Here is a 26,643-nt window from a genome sequence, read left to right on the forward strand (position 1 = left end):
AACACTTCCACATCTTCAATGCATGAATGATAGTTTCCAACTCAAGATCATGAGTCACATAGTTATTCTCATGCTCATTCAGCTTCCTTGACTCATAGAATACCACCTGTCCTTATTGCATCAGGACTCCACCAAGTCCATCCTTACAAACATCTGTACAAACCACTAACTCCTTATTAATATATGCAATCTTCAACACCAGAGAATTTGTAAGCAAATGCTTCAACTTCTCAAAACTAGTTGCACACACCTCAGTCCATTCAAACTTCTTTCCCTTCTCTATAAAGATGTGATAGGATAAACAATATTTGAGAAGTTCTTGATTAACCTCCTATAGTAACCTGCTAGTACCATGAATGATTTGACACCATCCACATTCCTAACAGTTGGCCACTCCAGGATAGCTTTAATATTTTCCCGGTCTACTACTATCCCTTCCTTGGAAACAACATGTCCCAAGTAATGAATCTAAAATTGAAAGAAATTACACTTGCTAAGCTTGGCATAGAACACTAGTTCCAAGTGCTCTGTGTGCTCTTCCTCATTCTTTGAATATACTAATATATCATCAACAAATACTATCACAAGCTTGTCCAGGTAATGATGCAACACATTGTTCATCAAACACATGAAAGTGGTTGGAGTATTAGTAAGACCAAAAGGAACCACCACAAACTCATAATGCCCATACCTCATGTATAATTTAGTCTTGTAGATGTCTTCTTATTTGATGCACACCTAATGATATCTTGATATAAGATCAATCTTTGAAAATATTGCTTCTCCCTTCAGTTGATCAAATAAGTCATCAATCCATAGCAATGGATACCTATTCTTGATAATCACCTTGTTGAACTTCCTGTAATCAATGCACAATTTGAGAGTACGATCCTTCTTCCTAAAAAATAGTATTGGTGAACCCCAAGGAGATTCACTTGGCCTTATGTATCCCTTATCAAGAATTTCTTTAAGTTGCAACTTCTGATTCCACCAACTTCGAACTACTCATCCTGTATGGTGCCTTAGATGTTGGTTCTTCTCTTGGTATCAACTCAATAGAAAAGTCCACTTTCCTATGAGGTGGTAGCTCTGGAATATCTGTAGGAAACACATCTTGAAACTGTTGCAAAATATGATACCTTTTAAGGACTTCCTCATCCTCAACATCCTTCCCTTTATTACTAGAGACATGCACTATAAACAATAAACATCCTTTCCTGTTGTTGAGATTTGCTTGCATAGTTGTTACCATTCTTACTGATGTAGGCTTCTTCTTTCCCTACAAGAATCTCTTTCTCCATCATTATCCATGCATTAAATAGTCTTGTCATAGAAATCCACTTTAGTCCTATGAAAGAACAACCAGTCCATGCCCAAAAGAATATTATATGAACCGAAAGGAAGCACATTTATATGTGTAGATGTAAGCATACCATTCAACTAAAATGCACAAGTTCTCACCCAATGATGAACTCTTCTCTTGGTCCCTGTAGCCAACTACACCAACCAAAATTATATATGCACTTCTTTATTCAAGCAACACTTATCCACCAGGTCAGGATAGATATAACTATAATTCGATCTAACATCAATCAAAATAGAAACAACTTGATCAAAAACATTACCTTCCATCTGTTGGCTTAAGGGGGCCTGATCCAGGTTTAGAATTGTTCGTACCAACCAACAAAACCCTAACTTCTGGCCCTTTCGGAAACAACTCGCATAGCGCAGGCTGTAGACTCATCTGAAGCAGTATTGGGGGATTCTAAAACTAGGTTTCTGCATCCAAAGACAGTGTAATAAGCGGTCTTAAGCTCATATAGATCATATCTAACTTTGTGCATATCAGTATCCTTCTAGGGCTTGCTCCTGAAACTCTAAGAAAATGTCTTCTAGACCTTCGCGAAGGTCTGCAATCATGCTTTATATACTCTAAAGAAGCAGTCTATCTACTTTCGCGCACTAATTAATAACCCTAGATCTGCCTTCGAGCAAATCTATCCAATTCATCAGAGATCATAACAAATTTAACATTTATCTTCTCAAAAACATATAATTACTTAAGTCGTGCATAAATATGATAGATTCAGTAGATTCACGCAGAATTTATACATTATTCCACAGAAAACATATTATTAAGCGACAAAACATAACATAAGCAGAATTCACAATATTACTCAGACGTAAAGTATTTCTTCAGAATCAGTCTTTATTAAGCTTCAACATTCAGATTATAGACTTCTTTACCTTGCACAATCAGTTGTAGGGGTCCACACACTTAGCTGTGGACTTACCAAGGCCTCCTACACACTAAGTTGCAGGAGCCTTTCCCTTTCACCTAAGTACATGAAACAAGGCTTTCCTGCCTTAGCACTTGCCCAAAACAAAAATATTCATTCCAAGTTTTTTTCCTAAGACTCGCTATGACTCAAGTATATATAGCTTTCTTCAATACAATCCCATGGTCCACGGACCATGGGTGAGTCTCAAAATCAACCTATTACTTACCCAGACAAGGGGCTAAAACCCCTTTGACTCCTACCTAGCTTCACACCCCACATCCACATTTTGTGGAGACTTTACATCTTTTTACAAAACTTTTACAAAAATTGGGTTAACCAACCGCAAAACTAACCCTAGGGACCCTATCCCAATATGCACCCAACAAAAATATGGTGACTCGGCCTCGAGTCACTTAGCTGTTTCCTTGATATTGCTGTAGAGACCACCTAGATCGACCTATAATGCTGCAATGTCAGCAGCACTCTACACTGCGGCTTGTTGCACTTCCTCTACCAACTTCTCTATTGTTGAACCTTCCATTGCTAGGCGTGTTGTCCTCTATGTTTGCTACAACACCTTTATCTTTTCCTGGAGTGACAAAGTAAGCTGGCAGGCTTCCTCAATCTGCAGCTATAATATGGCATTTAGAAGGGCCTCATTTCTCTGTAATTATTACCATTCCCCCCAATTTCTGATCATAAATGCATCTTTGGCGATAAATCTCCAATTATTTTCTCCATAAATGGTGCCTACCCACTCCTTTGAACTAAATTTTTCCCATCAAATCATGAATAGTAACTCCAACAGCTACTTTTGGACCCATTTGTGTGACACCATCCTCCATGGTGCAGCTCATCCAGCGCAACATCACCTATCACAGTCCTATCATCCATTGCGCAGCGTCCCTACCACATTCTTCACTTAGTCGGGCATAGTATTTTATAGTCCTGCAATCCCTTGCAACTTCCTAGATTACTAATACTATCCTGCTTCCATATAGTCATTGCATAGGGGTAGGATCCCCTGTGTACAGCTTCAGCCTACTTTCATTCACTTTTCCAGGGAATGGTTCCCCATTCAGATTCACGAGCTAAACTGTGCCACCATCTATGATCTCCTTAATAACATATGGCCCCAACTAGTGCATTTGAAACTTTCTTGGAAATTTTGTGAATGTGTTTTCATATAATAACACTAAATCATCTACCTTGAATGTGCACATCTAAATATGTTGATCATGCCATGCCTTCTTGCGTTCCTTTTGCACTTGCTAGTGAAATCCTACAAGAAAGCGGTCTTATTCTAACTTCATGATCTGTGCGAGCCGTTCCTCCAAGGTCTCGTGATCCGCCATTGCTGTCAATGCTGCAATACATAAAATTGGGAGAATATACTCCATATTCATTACTGCGTCAATTCCATATACCAACCTAAATGGCATTTGACCCATCAACTTCTTGTAGGTCATCCTATAAGCCCATAAAACAGTAGATACACGCATATCCCAGCCATTCCTCTGCGCGTTGCAAAGCTTTTTCAATGCATGCTCCAAAATCTTGTTAAAATATTTGACCATTCCATTCTCCTGTGGATGATATCACGTGCTCTTCTGATGATACACCTGGAACTCTTCAAGCATCGCACTGACCGTCTCATTCAATAAATGTGTACCCTTATCACTCATCAATATCTTAGGGAATCCAAACCTTGTTAAGGCATATTCAAACAAAAACTTCGTAGCAGTGGCCACTATACAATCCTTCACTGGCTGTGCTTCTGCCCATTTGGTCAAATACTCTATTGTAGTAATGATATACCATGCACCCATCTTCTTACTTGGTGGTTGTATTGGACCTATAAAGTCAATAGCCCATTTATCAAATAGCTGCAATGAAATTTGAGGATTTAAAGGAAATAGCATGTTCAAACTTTGGAACATACCTTCGTAGTATCTCGTATGTTCCCATCTTATACAAATGACCCGCAATCATTGAAAAGTATGCAACGCGGACTACTAACTCCTTCGTCTACTACATAGAATAGCCTTCTGAAGTTGTTCCTATTATTAAAAACTAAATGATATCAGTAAAATGATCGTCCGCGATGCACATCGCAAAGAGTTGTGAATCCGGAAGTCCTTCCTCTAAACTACTTGGTTCCTCACCTGTTTCAATCCTTGATAGATTGTTTGGGCCTACATTCATCCTTCCAGGCTTCACAATTACATCAAAGTCATATTCCTTTAACAATAGTAACCATCGACATATCTTCTTCCTCAACACAAGCTTCTTGAGCAAGTACTTCAGTGCGGAGTGATCTATATACATTTTAAAGTGTTAACCCAACAAATAATGCCTGAACTTTTGCAGCACGTAGACCATCGCTAGCCCTTCGCGCTCTGTAGTGGAGTAATTCTTCTAAGCTTTGGATAAATTTCTAGTCGCGAAAGCTATCGAATGATCAATCTCTCCCTCACTTGCTTGTGTTAATACTACTCCTAGCACAATGCAAGAGGCATATACATGCACATGGAACTTTTTCTTCTAGTCGGGAAACACGAAAATAGGCGTTGTCACCATATTTTCCTTAAGTACATCCAAATTGTGCTGACAAGCCTCATCTCAACAAAATATCGCATATTTCTTCAATAATTTCTCCATTGGCATGGTTATCTAAGCATATTCCTTGATAAACTTCCTGTAATACCCAGTGTGCCCCAATGTCACGCGCAGTTGTTTCACGTTCCTAGGAGCTTCCAAGTTCAAAATCATAGCGATCTTTGAAGGGTCCACCATCAATCCCTGCATACATACAACATGGTCGAGAAAAATTCCAAACGGAACATAGAATATTCACTTCTTCAAGTTCAGCATGATCTGATACCTTTGACATGTGTCCAGCATGAGGCACAGACTCGTAACATGGCATTTCACCAACCCAAACATAGTCCAATCATCAAAATATACCTCCAGGAACTTATGAATAAACTCCTTGAACACCACGATCACTACCCGAGAAAATATTGCAAATCTGAATGGCATAATTGTATATTGAAAGCAACCCCACTTAGTCGCGAAGGTTGTTTTTCTTCGATCTTCTGGCACGATCTTTATCTAATTATATCCAAAAATTCCATCATTAAACGAATATGCCTCCTATTTGGCAACATTCTCTAACACTTCATCAATAAACGGTGTTTGAAATGGATCATGCATGCACACATTATTCAACTTTCTTAGATCTACGCATTTACGATTTTCACCTTTTTGTTTTTTCTCTTCGACCACCATTGGGCTTACCCAATTTGATTCCTCTACTGGGTCAATAATGCTAGCCTCCAGCATCTTATCCAATTCTTGGAGCACCTTCTCTTTATATTTTGGATTTAACCAATAAGGCCTCTGCTTAACAAGCTTCGCATCCAGATTTAGCGTAATTTTCATAACACCTAGATCTCTGATGATTCCCTTCAAATCTTAAGACTTTTGTTGGGATAAATCCTGGTACTCGCGTAGCAACTCAGCTAGCTTATCAATCATATCTTCATCCCAATAGTCTCCTATCTTCACGAAATTATGTTCTGCTTCAGACCCAATGTTTACTTGGTGATTTTTCAAAGGTTCGGCTATATCTAGGTTTGCCACCTTCGGTCCTTGAAATTCGCACTATCCTTCTGTTTGGAATGGTAATATATAGTGGATCATCTTCTTCTCCTTTATTAGTTACATTGTAACACTCCAACACATGGCGCAGTTGCGCACTCCAATCTGGCTAAGCCCATTTTACCGGTTCCTCCAGGGTCTTGAATATGGATGCTTTTATCTTCAGGAGTGCATTATCAATGTTATCAAACCCATCCTCAAAGCTGAAATTTAATAGAAAACTATCCCTTAAGATGTCCCATTTAGTTGTTCCATGGCGAAGCCTTGACTCTAGATACTAGTTCATTGGAATTGTGTCTAAAGTATGACAGAAAATATGCACCCATTCTAGCAGTGGTTTTGTTCCCCAGGCCTTAGTCCATCATGCCAAATGATCGTGTGGATCATCCTCCCCACTATATTTTTCTGTAATCCGCCTATTAGCGTACCCAAACTGTAATTTCATCGTATGTATGTATTCTTTCCATCCAGCGAAGTTCTCCTTGTGCGTACCCCGCTAACGGGCAAGCATAGAGTGTAGCACCAATTCTAGTGCCTGGAACTGATGCTCTTCCAATACTTCCCTTTCAAATTCATCCAAAAATAGCTCCACATCAGTCAAACCATCATAATGCAAAAGATTTCTTACCTCAGTTGAGACACACCGCATTGATTTGGTCATCATATTGCAATGTAGCATAGATACTTCATGTAACTGATTCTGCCAATGTTCAATCTCTTCATTCGAATATGAGGTGCACGAGTTATAATTGTCCCACACAATTCATCCATCGGCTGTGTGATTGACCCAATATTCATCTTGCATTGTTATCTTTTGTATCTGATCTAGATCATTGTCACTTTCTACATAATCACGAATAAGTTCAGTATAACGCGCTCCTTTTGCAGGATCTAGTGGCACTACAACCCTGAGTGAGTTCTTTTCAAATGTCATCTTCCTCTTCTTCAAGTTTATTAGCCCATTCAAATCAATATCCTAGCCAATTCCTAGCAGCGCAGGGTATGGGTTACTATCATCCACTATTTCAATGACCTCAAATTCATCCAGCGCACTCGCACCCTCAATGTCCACCATTACATCATATAAGTGCCCCATCAGAATAATCTTCTATTGATTTTCCATGCGTAGCTGAATACGATACCATTGCTACGTAGGTCTCCCCATCCTTTCCCATGTCTTCTTAGGTAGGACATTCACATCAGACCCCAAATCCAAGATTACCTAGTCTATTTCATATTCACCTATCTACGCAGTTAGCCTCATCTCGTGCCCCGTTCACATCTTATGCTTAGCAATATTTCTTACCATGCGTTGTTCAATAGGAGTCTTTTCCTTATTAACACACTTATCTATTAACTCTTGCAATCATTCTACCACTTTCTAATCTCGCAATAACTTCATATAGGTCTTTAGAAAAGTAGCTAGTATTGAAGGATCTACTTCTTGTGGCGCACTAATCTCTGACATTTTTTCCTGACTTCCTGAGGTAGAAGCCTCAACGGAGTTCTTAATTGCTTCCATGAAGGTTTCTTTAGCGTGATTAATGTCAAAGTATACTTCCTTCTCAGCAGCCTTGCGCACCCATCCTTCTTCTACAGGCTACTTTCCTTTATCAGCACCAGTCACCATACCACTTCTTAGCACAATATTTACACTCTAATCTTCCTCGCAAAGCTCAGCCCTCATCATCTGAATGTTATGCGTAGCCTACTAGGGCTACACCTTTTTTTCCTACATCTTTTCCATAAGCACTGGACATTCCTCTATGACATGGTCAAACAATCGGCAATACTGACATGATGGAGTGTGGGATTTGTACAATCATGTGCGAAGTTCCCTTCTTCACCAAAGTTATAGTAGATTACCTGCCCGCTCCCTCAACCTGGTCTAGTGCATCTTCTTGGTCCTTTGACTTGGAATCCTCTGCTTGTTGTTCCTATAACTTGATCCCAAGGCCGGTTCTCTACCTGCATCCTATTGCTAGGGGTTTTATCCATCATCAAATCATAACTCCTACAATGGCATTCATCGTGTCCTACAGATTTACAGAAATTTCAAAACAACTGCTGAGGGGTCTATACAAATTTTTGCAATAAATGGAAATTATCAGTAGCATGCTGTCCTGTAACCTGACAGATAACGCACCATAGTGTGGCTCCCGCGCTCGTCCCAATGTTATTCTCTGGTTTCAAGGGAATAAGCCCTCCCCCTATAATATAGTTCTTATAGACTGGGCAATGATCCTTATCATGTCCATGGCTTTTACACTTCAAACACCAGACCTCATCGCGTGCCTTCGGTTGAGCTTCCTTTCCTTTCTTCAAGATCTACAACTCCAAGTGCAGGCTTTCTAGCTGTGAATGAATCTGTTGCACCCCAAGATTCGTATCCTGTATAGGTGAAGCGTCCATCCTCATCGTGATCTCCATGACTTTTGCTTGCGTTGCTATCTTCTACTATGATATATTCACTCTTAAATGTGGCAAGAGCGATGCTTTAAACCAATTGTGATGTTGGGAATCTTTGATTACCATAATGGCTTGCCTGATTAGGCACTTCAACCTCTGATCAAAGTCCCAAGGTGTCTCATCTATCTTTTTTCATATTTCCTTGAATTCAATTACCGATTGTGCCCCTCACTTAGGCTCACTAAACTCACGGTTCAGAGCTAGATGGGTAGATGCCAACATCGCAATGGGGTTATCAGTACAATACTTGATATACCATGTTAATGCACGATCGTGTAAGGCTGTAACCAACTGTGCTTTCTTAATATTATCATTTGTAATCTCTTGTTCTTTCCAAACAACACCTATGACAAACCAAAACTATTATGAATCTTCGTTCCTTATTCCTTTAAAAATCAGAATCTTCATCACGTTCGCCATGTTGAATGGTGGAAATGGAAGTGGAGGGGGTGAAAGTGTAGGTGTATGAGGAGAAGGTGGAGGTGGAGGTGGAGTGGATGGATGAGGTATTCTTGGAATACCCTGCATATTTCACTGAACTGCACTTCGCGACGTAGTCAGCACCATCCCTTTGTCATCGCTTGAAGGGGGTTCAATGAGCGGACTATATTCTGGATTGGATCCTCTGTTTCTTCTAAATAGTCTCCCTCTTTGCATAGCCGCAAACATCAAGGTAGCTGCATAACCCTCTTTTCACATAACAACATTTTAATCACAGTCTTTAGTGATTTCAGATACTTATCTTGCAGTCCTTTAAAGAGCCTTCATTCTGCTTCGTTGTAGATGATATTCCTGTCAATCGCGAAATAAGTCACAAAGCTTCCCAAGGTGCGATCAATCCAGTGATCCATAGCCCACACAATATTACTTTCTGATGCTTCCAAACATCACACTAGCTCAAAATTCCACACTATAGGACCATTAAGCCTCCACGTCCCTTGACTAACATCCAATTTAGACAACCACTTGTATAGTTCTTCATGGAAGAAACAGAAGAATGCGTGGGTCTCATCTGTGTACAATAATCTCTGCAACCATTGCTCCTTAGGATTGTATAAAAAGAAGGTCTTAGAGGAGTTTTTAGTCAATTCGGTTGAGTTAAGTGGAGTCACTAATGAGTCTGAAAAGGGGCTAAGAGAGAGAGTACTAGCATAGGAAGAAGGCTCTGTAGCTGAGTGCACAGAGGCCCAAGGTAGAATTCAACAGCTAGGTGCGTGGACCCTTGCATCTGTGTGCGCAAGATAGTCAGAGTCTGTACTTAACATCTGGATCATCAATAAAGAAGAGTATTATGAAATTGTTGTGTATTTTACTTCTATTAATTGCATGTGATGATGTTATGTTAAGCATTGGGTTTATGTTTTATGTAGAAATTCTCACTGTAGATTAAACTGATTATGCAATGTACTAAAGCAAAATACTTAATCTACTTATACAATCAAACTTGTGGAAGTTGATCAATTTGAGCAAGATCAAGCAGAACACATATAATAGAGAAGAAGAATCAATACACATGAAACATAGAAAAATACTTTGGGGAAAGCCTCAGCTAAAAACCATGCTATCTATATTATCATACAAGGTGGAAATACATCAAGATTACACAAAGCTTTAGCTGCCATAGCTAGCCAGCTCTCAATACAATCCTCCTGGATGCTCACATGCAAACAAGGCTTTTGACAAACCTTCTCCTCTACCCTCCAAGCCTCTTATTTCCTTGTGCTGCTTCTCCTAGGTGATCCTATTGTTACCAAGTGTAGCACTGATCTCACACCCTATAAAACTGCGCAATCCTCAAGGAACCTTATTCCTTATACATGGATGAGTTTCCTTTATAGGAAAATTCCTCCAGCTGATAGTACAATGTCCCTTTATTTAATCTCAACTATGTCTTTCTATGAATAGACATGCATGAGATATTTATGAGAGAATCCTCATTTATCTGGAGTACACTAGTTGCATAGATGCATGCATTAACTAACTAAACTTACAATTAGCTCCACAAACTATTTGGAACTAATCTAATTGGTCTTAACTTAGTTAACTGAGCTAACTAAGTACAAATCAAATATAACTCATCCTTATCTCCTTAATTAAGGGATAACTTCCTCAATCAAAGGGATAATTTTTGCATGACTTCACAAAGACTTCATGTTTGAATTTCTCCAATTAATTAACTCAAGATGAATTAATTAATTATTTTTCAAATAGATGGTGAGACTAAATTCGAGTTTTAATTCAAGGACAAATTAAAATTGGAATATATCCTGAAATTATATCTATAGCAATGCTATTTTTAGCATTTCTTGTTGCTATTTTCAACACTCCCTCTCAACAAGAAAGGATTTCAACTCGGTCCCGATCCTGAACCTTTGGAATGCATGCAACACTTTTCTCAAGTGTTGTTGCTCTAGCAACTCCAGAAACAAAAAATATACAACCTGAATCAGAATGATGTGTCTGTCATCAAAGTCTTTGATTGCTATTACCTTTGTCAATTGAAAACTATGCACCTCTATGCTCTCTAGTATCTGACTGCTCTAGCCTCTGTCACTTTGATATCTAACTGCATCAATCACACTAACTCCTCCTGCTGCATCTGTGATGCTACTGGTCCTATCTCCTAGCAATGTATACACACTGCATCTCCTCTCATCATGTGGCATCATGCTGCCCACTGCTACACTACAACTCAGTTACTGAGAATTAAGTAAATGATCTCCCAACTGAACTCCCTGTTGGGCTAGAAACACCCTCTGATGCTGAAGCTCTATCCGCATCTATCTCCACCCACTCAACCAGTCCTGCTACTCCTCATCGAGGTTCTTGCAGCAAGGTCTAATCAAAGAGGTTGGGTACCTCAAGGATCCTGCCCCTATTTCAACCTTCATGGGACTATCACTTCACATCGCCCCACCTCACACCTGGAGGTATGGCTGCATGTGATCCCTCTGCCCACTTCACTCGAAATTTCCCCCCTACTGGAGGTCTCTGCATGAGTGGATGCCTCCATTCGGTCTCCTCTCAGCATCTCCAATTGTGGCTCCTCCATAATTTTCTAAGACTGCTTCTGGGGCTGCATGTTGAGAGGTAACTTACTCTCCCTCTCAACCACCAAGTCTCTAACATTGGCCTTGCTCCTCAAGGCTTTCCATGCATGTTGAACCTCAAGAGCATATAGGTTTTGTACCCGTGAACCGATCTGTTTCACCTGTCCCATGGTGATGTGTCTAAGGAAAACCTTTCCCTTACTAAAGACAACATCTTAGCCTTTGTCTTCCAACATCGCGATCGATACCAAGTTCTTCTTCAATCCAGGCACATACTTCACATTTGTCAAGGTGATAGAAGCCCCATGCTCCCTCTGAAAAGTAATTGTGCCCACTCCTGAAACACTATACCTTTCATCGTCACCCATCTCTATGAGTATCTTGACGTCTTTCTCCTCCAAGGCACTGAAAAAACTTTTATCGCCGGTCATGTGGAATGAGGCTCCACTATCAAGAAACCACCCACAACCCATCCTCAAAGACACCATGCATGCGATGAGGATGAAGTCCATCTCGAACTGAGAGGCCACTGCCTCACCTTTAGATCCTTCCACGGATCCCTTCTTGGACTTTTTTGATGGGCAATTAGTCGCATAATGACCCATCTCGTGACAATTAAAGCATCTCACTTTAGATTTGTCACCCTTCTTCCCTCCATGAGAAGAACTCAATTTCGGATGAGAATCCTTCTCCTTCCTTTTCCTTGACTTACTCACTAAGGCCAGATTTTATTTATCCTCCTTGGATGAAGAACCATCTCGTGTGTTCCTCCTGATCTCCTCCTACATGAGATCCGACCATTGTCATTCCCAATCCGGCAGTTTCTCCCTTCCATTCACAGAGTCCTGGTAGCTATGCCAACTCTTTGGAAGGCCAAGGAGAGCGAGGCTCACCATATCATCATCGGTAGTAATGATTCCTACACTTCCAAACTCATCTCTGTAGATGGTGAGCTTGTTCAGATATGTAGAAATCATGTCGCCCTTTTCACACTTGATTTTTCGAAGCTTGTCCTTCAGCACTAGCTTCCTATGGTTGCTGTTATTCTGATATAGGTCTTTAATGTCTTCCACATTGAAAATGGAGTCTCCTTCCCATGGATACTCAAGACAATATGGTCTCGAACTCCCTCCAGAAGAATCCTACTCGCTCCCGCCACACATTTCTTCCATTCCGCTAATTCTTGTGCATTAGTTGTTGCTGGCTTGGGGGCTTCTTGATCAATGAAGTCCTTCAATCCATTGTCTTCTAATACCAGTTCCATGTGATCCTTCCATGCTATGTAATTCGAGCTGCCATCCAGGGCATACTCAAGTCTCAAGCCATTGAACACCATTGGTGAACTTTGAGATGTCATAAGAAATCGATTTTGTACCTGCAATCAAGAACTTCAAACTTCAAACTTTTCCCTTCTCAATATGATGTTCACAAGTCTGGTCACCTTTGCTCCGATATCATGTATAAATTCTCACTGTAGATTACGCTGATTATGCAATGTACTAAAGAAAAATATTTAATCTACTTCTACAATCAAACTTGCTGAAGCTAAATCAATTTGAGTAAGATCAAGCAGAACACTTATAACAGAGAAGAAGACTCAATACACATGAAATACAAAAAAATAGTTTAGGGAAAGCCTCAAATAAAAACCCCACTATCTGTATTATCATACAAGGTGGAAATACATCATGATTACACAAAGCTTTAGCTCTCACAGCTAGCCAGCTCTCAGTACAATCCTCCTGGATGCTCACAGGCAAACAAGGCTTCTCACAAACCTTCTACTCTGCCCTCCAAGCCTCCTATTTCCTTGCATTGTTTCTCCTGGGTGATCCTACTATTACCAAGTGTAACACTGATCACTCACACTGATCTCACACCATGTAAAACTGCTCAATCCTTAAGGAACCTTATTCCTTCTGCATGGATGAGTTCCCTTTATAGGAAAATTCCTCCAACTAATAGTACAATGTCCTTGTCTTTAATCTCAACTGGGTCTTTCTCTGAATAGACATGCATGAGTTATTTATGAGAGAATCCTCAGTTATCTGGAGTACACTAGTTGCATGCATGCATGCATTAACTGACTAAACTCACAATTAGTTCCACAAACTATTTGGAACTAATCTAACTGGTCTTAACTCAGTTAACTGAGCTAACTAATTACAACTCAAATACAACTCATCCTTATCTCCTTACTTAAGAGATAACTTACTCAATCAAAGGGATAATTGTTGCATGACTTAACAAAGACTTCATGTTTGAATTTCTCCAACTAATTAACTCAGGATGAATTAATTAATTATTTTTCAAACAGCTAGTGAGACTAAATTCGAATTTTAATTCTCAATTTTAATTCAAGGACAAATTAAAATTGGAATATATCCTGAAATGCTATCTATAGCAATGCTACTTTTTAGCATTTCTTGTTGCTATTTTAAACATTTTATTGTTAAATTGATGCATGAATCTATATGTTTTCCTTTGGTATATGGACACAAGTAAAGATATATGTTAATGTAAAGATAATCTAAAGTTCTTGATAGATTTGGTGAACACCTAAGATAATTTGGAGAACTATACAACAAAGTAATTACATATGCGCATAACTGTCGAGATCGCTTGTTAGAATTACGTGAAGGACGATTGCATAGCTTCACAGAGGTTCTGAAAACTAATAGAGAAGTACATTGATAAGCCCTAAAGGCTTATAGATCTGCATGAAGGTAGAGATAAGGTATAAAACCGACATCACAACCATCTCAGGGTGTGGAAACTTGGTTCTTTCATCCCCCCACACTGCTTCTTGTGAGACTCCAGTCTACACTCCATGGATTGATGCCGAAAGGGCCAGTAGTGTAGGGATTTTCTTGGATGACTAAACGTTGAACTTGGGTCAGGACCCATCAAGCCAACAAATGGTTACATTGCCAGGACCGGGATCTGCATAACGAGATTTGTGATGTCGCATCACTCGAATCCAACTAAGACAAAGATTGAAGACTAGTTGGATAGAAAGATCCACGAATTCATGGTGCAAGAGAACAAGAATCCATGATTGGAAAAGGAACAGTGGTTGGACAGATATTTGTACACAGAAATTCATGAAATATTATTTTGGTCTTTCCTGGTTGAATTATACGAGTGGACCATGAAGTTGGAAAACGGCCAAGGAATGTGGAGGCTTGACAGTTCTGTTTGAACCCTGGAGTTAGTAAGGAAATTGGAAGCTTCTGAAGATAAGATTGCACACGCTGTCAATCATTGGCTCGACTGTATCATAGGAGGGTTTGTGACGAAATTTGCAGTTGATGCTTCGATCAACTATAGTGAAGCATAGCGTCGCCTCTTCAAGGGGTCGTGAGGTAATTATTTGAAATCACTAAATACTTGGATTAAGATGCTCTTTTGTGAAAAGAGGTTCATGTAGTTACCTTGATGTTTGGAGTGTATAAATTTTCACTATAGGTCACCTGATAATGCAATGTACTAAAGCAAAATACTTGATCTACTTCTACTATCAAACTTGGTGGAAGCTTAATCGAATTTGAGCAAGATCAAATAGAACACATATAACTGAGAATGAGAAAGCAATCAAACATGAACACAGAAGAATAGTATGGGGAAAGCCCCAGCTAAAAACCCCGATCTCTGTAGTATCATACAAGTGGAAATATATTCAGATTACACAAAGTATCAACTCACAAGCTATCCTGCTCTCAGTACAATCCAAAACCAGAGCTCACAGACTGAATAGACACAAGATATGCCTTCCCTCAGCCCTCCAAGCCTCTTATTTCCTTGCACAATTTTCCTTGGGGTCCAATGTTGCCACCTGTGTGAATTGGCCTCATCACACACTCACCAAACCCAAAAGTAACTGTGCAATCTCCAAGGAATGAATTCCTTCTGCATGCAAGAGATATCCTCCATGGAATATTCCTGCAACTGATAGTACACTATCCCATCATCTAATCTCAACTAGGTCTCTTTCTAAACTAACATGCATGAGTTATTTATGAGATAATATTTAGTTATCTAAAGTGAAACAGTTACATGCATGCATGCATTAACTAACTAAACTCACAATTAGTTCAACAAACTATTTGAATTAATCTAACTGGACTTAACTCAGTTAACTGAGCTAACTAATTACAACTCAAAGTATAACTCATCCTGGTCTCCTTTCATCAAGGGAATCATAACTTCCTCAATCAATGGATAAACTGTTGCATGTCTTCACATAGACTTCATGTTTGATTTCTTACAACTAATTAACTCAAGATGAATTAATTAATTATTTTACAAATAGCTGCTAAGATCAAATTCGAATTTTACTTCTCAATTTTAGTTCAAGGACTAACTAAAATAGGAAGGTATCCCGAAATGCTATTTATAGCAGTGTTAATTTTGACACTTCTATTTTTAGCATTTCTTGTTGCTATTTTCAACACTCCCTCTCAACAAGAAAGGGATTATCAGTAACCACAATCCTGTCTTTGTGGAACTCGAACTTGCATTTTGACAACGCCTTTGTCAAAATATCTGCATCCTGTTCCTCAGTCGAAACATACAGCAACAACATGATCCTTTTGACCACATAGTCTTGAAGATGGTGATACCGGATATCAATGTGCTTGGACATGTCATGAAAAACTGGATTCTCAAAGAGTTTGATACAACTGTTACTATCACAGTAGATCACAGTTGGATCCTCCTCTAACCAAACAATCCCACTAGAATCTTCCACATCCAAATGGCATCACATGCTGCCTGACTGGAAGCCATGTATTCAGCCTCTGCTGAGCTAAGTGCAACTGACCTCTTTTTCCTTCTGTACCAGGAAACTGTAGCTCAACCAAGGTTGAAGATTCCTCCATAAGTGCTCTTCCGGTCTGATGGATTCCCTGCCCAATTTACATCTATGAAGCCCTGAAGCTTCACTCCCTCTATCTGTCTGTACCACAATCCATACTGAGATGTGCCTCTAAGGTATCTGTTATGAAACCAGCCCAAGAAAAGATAGAAAAGAAAGATCAACGCCTTAGAATTCAGCCTCTTCGAGGGGGCAACCTCCTTTACATTACATAAATTGATGAGCCCCAATTTTTGGTACAATTTGGGCTCATTTGGCCTACTTACCTTGCTCAACCATTCATCTTTTATCACTTATGCATTCATTTCTTAGTATATTCATGTTGTTTGTAGGAAGAGGGGCAGGCATTATATCTATGTGGCTAATACATGATGATTTCAGGTTTTTGGCATTAAAGAGAGAAAAAGACCACGCAGAAGGAGACAAGGAGATAGCAAAGGTGGCATTGCAGGTTTATAGGGAGGTTGTCTACAGCCTTAAATAACCTCCCTCGTGATTTTCACCTTAACTCCGAGCTCCAACAGCTCTCCCCACTGAGCTTAGAGGCAGCCAACAGATTCTACAGGATCAGCAGTTTGACTTTCAGTTGGACAGCCAAGCTCCACGAATGGAGGAAGCCAGCTTGATCTTCATTGTGTATAAATATGAAGGTCGTAGCCTTTGATAGGAGCTTTTTGAACTTTTGAACTAGCATTGTAATTTCTGAGCACGAGCTACAGCTCGGTGTTTGTTTTTGTAAGCTAGTTTTGGCATGACATTAGACTCTTGATTATGAATAAAGGCAAGCAGATTTGGATCTAATTCTGAGCTTTTAAGGGAGCTATAGCTCTCAGGTTAGGGCCCAACCTGAGAGCAATAGACCTCCTCTTCGTTGTATTGTTACTTGTGTTCTTGCAGCACTTTATTTCCTCTGTTTTGAGATGCATTTAGAATTTACAGTCTGCTGATTTGATTTCTTGTATGTGATTGAGTAGGATTCATTTACGTTTCAAGTGCTTTCAGTTGCATAGATTAGAGTAGGAGGATTGTAATTCATTAGAGCTCAAAAAAGGTTGATAGTGCACTCGCTGCCATCTCTGTCTAGAGATTGGGGGTGTGGGCTGTACCAACCACCAAAAACGCAGTCTTATGCTTTCATGCAAGCTGCCACACAGTCATTGCAATCGTAGATCCTTCCATGCATTTTGCTCTAGAGCCATACTTCTTCATTCTAACTCCATGCACGACTTCTCTTCATGATTTACATTGTTGTTCATTGGTTTAATAGCACAGGTAGCACAGGTTAATGGATTCTCGTTTTTGGTGCAATACATAGGCAATTTGTTTTATTTACACTGCTCAGTATTATTCCATTTCCTTCTTCTTCTTCTTAACCACGCCTAAAGCCACCTACTCGACCTCTGTTCAGTTCGTTTACCTTCCAACTCTTCCATTGCCCACGTAGCTCCATTTTCTTGACCTTTCGTTGCTTCCATCCTTCTATCCACCAACCAACTCCATGCACTCTTTCTCCATCTTATGTCTCTGCCCCTGAGCCATCACAAGCTCCATCTCCATCTTACCTATCCACCCATACCACTCCATCACTTCACCATCACCCAAAACTCCCACGGTAGAACATCCTGTAGAAGTTAGCAGACTTCCTGTAGAATCCCTAAGTTTCCTATAGGATCCCCTGCAGACATCCTGTAGAAGCCTGCAAACTCAGTTGCCGAGCACCTGAACATTGTGGACTTCTGTGGACTGATGCTAGGGATCCTCTGGTACCTCTCCTAGCCCTCCTGACCTTTCCCAAGCTTTCTCTCCCTTCGCACCACCTCTGCACAGCCAAACCCTAATAAGAAACCAAATCATAATCATTTCAACCACTTAAGCAAAAATACAAAAACAATGTTCTTTTTAATAGAAGTAGTTTGAGTTCATGCATTTCACATCACTAGAAGTAATGGCATCATTTTTAGACATTGGCACTCTCACTATTGCATCATAGAGGTTAAACTAGTCAGATTAGGGTTTACTAGGGTTTCCATGTTTTGGTTGGCTTTCAGTTCATTTTTGCAAAGTAAATTAATCTCCTTTGAGATAGCCTTCGTCCATCATTTAGAAAGCTTCTTCTGAGAGCATGTAGAAGTTGGCTTGAGCCCTAGCAGACTTGTGCCAGCTGACCAAGTGACAGCTGCGACAAGAGCTAGTACTTGTGCATATAACACCGTCGCTTCCAAGTTTGTACGAACTACCGGGTTGATAAAATTAGAGATAGGAAGCCCCAGGAGTTGTAGCATTATTGCTACAATACTGGAGCCCACCGTCTTTTTGGCGCCGTTGCCGGGGAAGCGTCAGAGTATTAGTAATTGTTGCTTTTCTTCTATTTTCTTACTCTTGCCTTCTGCTAAGTAGTTTATTTCATTTCCATTCTGCAAAAGTAGCATAGACATTTCCTGCTTTTGTAGATTAGCATTTCCTGCTTTCGTAGATTAGCATTTCCTGCTTTCGTAGATTAGCATTTCCTGCTTTCATAGATTAGTGTTTCAATTCTGCAAGCGTAGACTAGCATTTCCATTCCTGCAATTTCATTTGAGCAAAGTAGATTAGTTCTTTCCTGCTTTCAGTTTAATTCTGCATCGTTTATAGTTAGTTGTAGATCAATCTGTTTCAGTTTTGTAGGTACCTCAGAGAAAAAAAACAAAAGCAATCAGAAAAAAAGAAAGTCTTTTCCATTTCATGCCTCATAGAAACCGAGAAAAATCAGGCAAATTCCTACCCAATACCCCCACCACATCACTGAGTCACCCTTCTCTCTTCTTTGGTGACAGTGACCCAAAAGAACCTATAGGTGAACATCCCGAGATATACGAAGATCCTATAGTAGAAGAAGAATTAGAGACCACTCCATCTGAAGCTATGGCTGACAATAGAAGAGAAGATGAGAGAATAGAAGGTGCCTTCCCCATCCGAGAGACCAATGGAGAGATGAAAATGAAGAACATTAGCCCCTCCGCCTTACCTCACTTCCATGGGCTGACTACTGAAGATCCTGATACCTTCTTGTTTGAGTTTGTTTTCCTTTGTAGAACCTATGACTATACTGAAGATGAGCAAAAGCTGAAACTCTTCCCTTCAACTCTAAAGGATGCAGCATTACGCTGGTTCATGGGCTTACCTGGGAATAGTATCACCACTTGGGCTCAGATGCAGCAAGCTTTCAATACCAAGTACAGGGATTATTGTAGGTCTAAGGAAACCAAGGGAGAAATCTTTCGGATGACCATGGGAAATGATGAGTCCTTAGAGGATTATGAGGAGAGGTTCCAACTTAGCTATAAGCGGGCCAGGTGCACACTTGACCCTGAATCCCTCAAGTTGGTCCTGCTCCGAGGAGTCCCTGAAGACCTCTTAGATACCCTTCACATGTTAACTGGGGGGGACATTTACCAACTGCCTTATGAGGACATCAAGACTGTGTTTAGAAACCACTCCAGGGCAGCACGGAAACGAGGTAGAGGAAACCTCCTCTCAACTAGTGTCCCTTTCTCCAAACATGGGCTTGCAAATCAATTAGAAGATCTTAAAAGTGAGGTGAGACAGACCATTGCCATGCAGCTGGACACATTCAGGATCCAGCAGAAGAAAGAAGAAGCTGAGAGAGCCTTGGCTGTCTTCTGCCCTAGGTGCATAAGGAGACACCCTAAGAACGAATGCCCATTGCATTGGGTTGAAGTATGTTTCGTTTGTGAGGAGGACCATCCCACAAATCAGTGTCCAACCTTACCTGGGTTTAAAGCCATGTACCAAGGGACAGAAGCTCCCACTGAACCTCTCTATTACCTCAACCAAAGGAGGCCGCAAGGATCTAGACCTTATCAGCAGGGAATGCAAGGGGCACCTCAAGCTTATTACAGCCCCAACCAATCGACTCTTATGCCTTCCTGGGATCCCCCTGCTCATCCTTCCTGGTCCATGCCTCCTCCATGGTCTTATCCACCTCAGTACCCTACTCAAACTACTTCTCATTCATATCATTCACATGCCCAGCCACAGCCTCAGTGGAATGCACCTCAGTCGGGGTGGAGGCCCCAGTACAATACTCCTCCCGCCATTTTGCCTCCACCACCAGTTCAACCTCAGCCATTACCTCCTGCTCCTCCAAGGCAACCTCAAATTCCTGCTCAACCGAACCCAAACCCCAACAATAGACAGGCCCAGCAAGTATACACTGGGGAAACCTCATGCCCTACCTATGCTGTGGAGATCCAGGAGATCAATCTTCGATCTGGAAAGACTTTACCAGATCGCCAACCTCCTCCCCCAGAGGATGAGGAAGATAAATAGGAAAGTGAACCAAAAGCTATTCCACCCTTTCCTGAGAGACTAACAACCACCACACAACCCAACCCAGAAGAGGATGAGCTTCTGGGTGAGCTCAAGCAGTTGTGTGTAAAAATACCGCTTCTCCAAGCCATCAAGGATGTGCCAATATACAACAAACTGGTTAAGGAAAAGTGTTTCAAACACCCAGGCAGGCGGAAGAAAGATGCTTCAACCATCAATGTCATAGGACAACTGTCTGACCTTATGTTAGGACAAGTCATCTGCCCAAAGTACCTAGATCCTGGAAGTCCTGTAGTAGATGTCCACATCAATGGCACCATCATACCACACACCTTGATTGATCTGGGGGCTTCCATTAATGTGATGACCAGGGATACCATGCTCAAACTCAATCTTCAGGGTTCCTTGAGGAAGACCTCGACAGTACTGCAATTAGCAGATCGCTCCACTGTGACTCCTGAAGGGATTGTGGATGATGTCTTGGTCTCTATCGACTCTTGGGAATACCCTGCAGATTTCTTGGTTATGCAAACCAAGGCAAAGCTTACTGGATATCCTCTCATTTTGGGAAGGCCTTGGTTAGCCACTGCAGATGCTTACATAAGTTTCCGTGCAGGAAATATGACCATCAAAAATGGTCCTATGTCCAAACAGCTAGTCCTATACCCTCCTGCCCAACCCTCCTTAGAGCATGACTTACCACTCTGGTTAGAGGAAGGAGAGGAAGACGAGGTGTACTCAGCACCTCTGTGCACCTTAGATACCACTAGAAGAGACCCCCCAACCGAGGATGACTTGATCGAGACCTTGATCTAGAATCCACCTTCCAGTGCTCTATCCTTAGAGAAATTGGTGGAGGATGCCCAAGCTAGCACCTTAGTGGATTTTTGTACAACCAACCCTGTTACTCCCAGAGTCAAGAATGTGGAGTTTGGCACTGAGAGAATGTTAAAGATCAGCTCCTCCCTATCTCCTTCCCAGGAAAAGGAGCTGTGTAGCCTGTTGGCCAGTCACCTAGATGCTTTTGCTTGGAGCTATAAGGAGATGAAAGGAGTCCATCCTTCGGTCTGTACCCATCACATATACATCAAAGAGGATTGTAAGCTGGTTAGGCAACCCCAGAGGAGAATGAATCCAGCCCTTAAGGACATTGTCAAGGAAGAATTGCAAAAACTGTTGGATGCCGGATTCATCTACCCCATCTCAGATAGTGAATGGGTGTCCCCTCTGGTGTTGGTTCCCAAGAAAAATGGGAAATGGAGAATCTGTGTGGACTACTAAGAACTGAACAAAGCTACCAAGAAAGACCATTTCCCTCTACCTTTCATAGATCAAGTGTTGGATGGACTGGCAGGAAAGAAGTTCTTCTCTTTCCTGGATGGGTTTAGCGGGTACAACCAAATCCAAATCAGCCCGGAAGACCAAGATAAGACCACCTTCACTTGTCCTTGGGGCACCTTTGCCTACCGAGTCCTTCCCTTTGGGCTATGAAATGCTCCTGCTACCTTCCAGAGAGTTGTCTTAAGCATCTTCTCGGAGCTGATCCATGATGCAGTGGAAATCTATATGGATGACTTTACTCCTTATGGGGCCAACTTCTAGGAAGCATTGTCTAATCTGGAAAAATTCCTAACCAAATGCATTGAGATGAACTTGTCCCTTAGTCCTGAAAAATGTGAATTCCTAATGACTGAAGGGACCGTGCTAGGCCATACCATTTCTTGCCAAGGGTTACAGGTGGATCCTAACAAAATTGCTCTCATCAAGAAGGTTCCACCTCCCCAAAAGGTAAGGGATGTTCGGAGTTTCTTGGGATTAGCAGGATATTACCAGAGATTCATTAAAGACTTCAGCAAGCTAGCCTCACCATTGTTTGGCCTGTTGGCAAAAGATGTGGAGTTTAAATGGACTGACGATTGTCAGAGGGCTTTGAATGAATTGAAGGACAAGTTGGTGTCAGCCCCAATCCTGAGAGGTCCAAACTGGGCCCTACCTTTCCACATCCACACTGATGCCTCGAACAAAGCCATAGGTGTAGCTTTAGGACAAGTTGAGCAAAAACTTCCATATGCCATTTACTTTGTTAGCAAAAACTTGTCCAAAGCTAAGCTGAATTACACTATAACCGAGAAAGAATTCTTGGTTGTGGTCCATGCACTGAACAAGTTCCGACACTATATCACTGGCTATCAAACCTTTGTACATACAGACCATGCTGCGATTAGATATTTAATGAATAAACCAGATGTGAATGCTCGTATTATTAGATGGTTACTTTTATTGCAGCAGTTTGATTTGACCATTGTTGACAAACCAGGTAGAGAAAATGTTGTTGCTAACTTTTTATCTAGATTGGATTTGTCTGCAGATGAGGATGGAACAGTGGATGACCAGATGCCCGATGAACATCTGTTTGCTATTTCAGTACTCTCTCCATGGTTTGTTGATATAGCAAACTACCTTGTTTCAGCACAGTTCCCTCCGCACCTATCTTCAAGAGAGAAGAGCAGAATCATCAGAAAAAGTGCCTCATTTACTTGGATCGGGGGCAATCTGTTCAAGCTTGGCCCCGATCAGATCTTAAGGCGTTGTGTAAGGGAGGAGGAAGTCTTTGATATCCTCCTCACCTGTCATGATGGGCCTTGTGGAGGACATTTTGCAGCAAAAGGAACTGCCTTCAAAATCCTGCAGGCAGGCTACTATTGACCCACACTTCATCAAGATGTCAGAAGATATGTCAGCCAGTGTGACCAATGCCAAAGAATGGGGAAACCGACCCAAAGGGATGAGATGCCTCTCCAACCTCAGGTGACTCTTGAGCCATTTGAGAAGTGGGGTATGGACTTTGTGGGCCCAATCAACCCTCCTTCGAGGCAAAGGTCTTACATCATTGTGTGCACCGACTACCTGAAAAAGTGGGCAGAGACCAAAGCAATCAAAGCAGCAACAGAAGAAAAGGTGGCCGAGTTCCTAAGAGAAAACATCTTCTATAAGTTTGGCTATCCAAGAGAGCTGGTCACCGATCAAGGGAGCCAGTTCACCTCCAACTTGGTTGAAGATCTACTAGCTCATCACAAGATCAAGCATAGGACTTCCACCCCCTATCACCCTCAAGCAAATGGGCAGGTGGAAGTCACCAATAGAGCATTAGAAGGGATCTTGACTAAGGTGGTGAGCAGCAGCAGAAAGGACTGGGCAGATCGCCTGGTTGAAGCCACATGGGCTTACAACACCACTTGGAAGACCACCACCGGCTTCACACCTTATGAGCTGGTCTATGGGAAGAAAGCTTTGTTGTCCATTGAGTTTGAATACAACACTTTGAGGATGGCAGCTCAGCTGGACCTAGATCTCAGCCATGCACAACAAGAAAGGTTATTGCAGCTGAATGGACTAGATGAGCACCGAATGCAGGCCCTCCTTCACTCAGAAGTGGTTCAACTTCAGAGAAAGGTGTGGCATGACCAACATCTCCATGACAAGCAATTCCAGCCTGGAGATTGGGCTTTGTTATATGACTCCAAATACAAAGATTTCAAGGGAAAGCTGAGAACCAGATGGCTAGGGCCATATTCAGTGGAAAAATGTCATGACAATGGATCTGTTCTTATTCGGACCATTGATGAGGAAGCCATCCCCATGCTTGTCAATGTGCATCGATTGAAGATCTACATGAAGCCTCTCTCAAGACAAGAGTTCATCAAAACTATGGAGAAGGCAGTGTTGGTCATAGAGAAGGGTTCTGCCTCTGCTTTGAGCATACCCTGAAGAATCTAAATATATATATATATAATATATATATATATATATATATATATAAAGAAATAATAAAGATCCTTGGGTGAAAACCTTTCTGAGGCGCCCAAGGCAGGTGGTAGGGGTGAAAACCTCATTGAGGCGCCCCTATTATCTTTCAAAAAAAAAAAGAGAGATTGGAAAAGATCCTTGAGTGAAAACCTATTTGAGGCGCTTAAGGCAGATGGCAAGGGTGAAAACCTCAATGAGGCGCCCCTGTTATCTTTCAAAAAAAAAAGAGAAAAAAAAAAAGAAAAAAAAACAAAAGAAAAAAAAAACAAGGTCAACAGATTCGTTATGTAAAGTTGCATGCAGGTGTTCTATGGAGGAGAGGAAGCCTCTCAACTCAGAGCTCAGGATCCTTATCATGCTGTCAAGAGACCTCACCAGCACCTCCTCCAAGAATACTCATTTTCTCCAAGGTATGTGCAATTTTATTACAGCTAGAGTCTTCTACAGTAAGACGCAGATTTTCTACAGGAAGACGCAGATTTTCTACAGGAAGATGCAGATTTTCTACAGGAAGGTGCAGACTCTCTACAGAGAATGCAACCTTTCTACAGGAAGCTCTGTATTTCTACAGGAAACTTCCTGTAGAAGCTCAGAACGGGCCAGAATTCATTTCATGAGGAGATCTAAAGGCTAAGGATCAGTTTGAACGCATGCAAGCCACTGTTGTCACCCTTGCACATTGTTGTTATCTTGTTCCACCATCCTTGTCGACATGCAACAAAGCTACCTGCACCAGCAAAGCAGGTCGATGAGTTCTCAAGAAAAGGCAAATTTTAAATGAAAAAACGCTGGAGATCTCGCACCATATTCATCCCAGTCATCCAGAAGCTCCGGGAGCGTGATCGTGAGGCCAGATCCTTCGTCGTGCAGCATGCACCCAAGGAGGAAGAACTGTTACAAGACATCCCGCGGGAGTCCTGTAACAGTTAAGCCTGCTAGAGTGGATACCATTCACAGCGCAGGCCATATGCAATGAAACGTGGGTGCATGCAACCAAAGCATCCAATCCATCGTCGGCAGCCTGTGAACATGGACCTCCGGGCCTGTGTAAGTTCGCCAGCAGCAGGTAAATCCACTCATCAGCGTCCAAAGAACCAAAACATCGTGTGCAGCCGCGCAGGTAAGTATCTCGACCCTTCCTTCCATCAGATTGCATGAATGTTACTTTGATTGATTACAAAGTGTAAAGGTGAATGGGTTGAGTGGCCGTATGGCCATTTGGCCGGCCACGTCGGCCAGTTAATGGTCTAGTTGGATGTTTGGGTGGCGGCCATGACAAAAAGAATGGGCAGCACGCATGTGAGAGCAATCCCGTCGAAAAAAAACAAGTTTAACAGAAGAGGCGGCGACAGATCTGCGGGAATTGATGCGGCAGCAAGTGAACGCGCAGTTGAATGATGGGATGACGTCACCCAACGGTCCGGCGGGGACAGCTCACCCCCGCGCCACGGATTCTGCCGATTCAAAATCTAATCGGCTAGATTGCACTCATGCATTTACCAACCACCATTTTGAACTCGAGTGGCTATCCTGATCTTTCTGCAGTTCGATACGCCGAGCCTTTGGCTATCAGAACGATTGTGAGGCACACCCAAGGCGCAGACCGACTGCAGTCTTTCCCGAAAATCGCGCGCTGCATTCTACAGGAATGCTGTCATTCTACAGGAACGCTGTCATCCTACAGGAACGCAGTTTCTACAGGAAGGCGGGTGCCTCACGTAAAAAGGTGGCAGATTAAAAAGGTAACCCTGAACTCTTCATGCAACTGGTTTTTAAAGGTGGCAGAATTGTCGTCCACAGTCTGGTCATAGAAAAATGGTGAAATTGTTGTCTGTTGTGCCTATACTGTCATTCTACAGGATGTCAGGGTAATTAAACTATGTTAAGTTCCTCAGGGATAAGTTTTGTGGATTATGTGCATGACATTCTACGCTCTGTCTCAGTAGACCAAATTTCTTCCACAATCACCACCTCTGGTTAAGGAAACTGTTTTATCATGCCGGGTGGGTTTATTAGACGAGAACCCACTGATTCAACCAAGTTAAGGGAAAACCAGGAGGTGGTGGAGCTCTTCACACGGGTTCAATGGATATCTTTTTGTGACAAATTGCAGGGTTATGACGATGAAGTGGCAGAAGAGTTTTTGCAAGCTCTGAGGCCGAAATCC

This window comes from Pinus tabuliformis, chromosome Q (assembly GCF_031772625.1).
Source record: "Pinus tabuliformis cultivar Carrire ecotype Pingquan chromosome Q, CPIR1, whole genome shotgun sequence".
NCBI lineage: Eukaryota > Viridiplantae > Streptophyta > Pinopsida > Pinales > Pinaceae > Pinus > Pinus tabuliformis.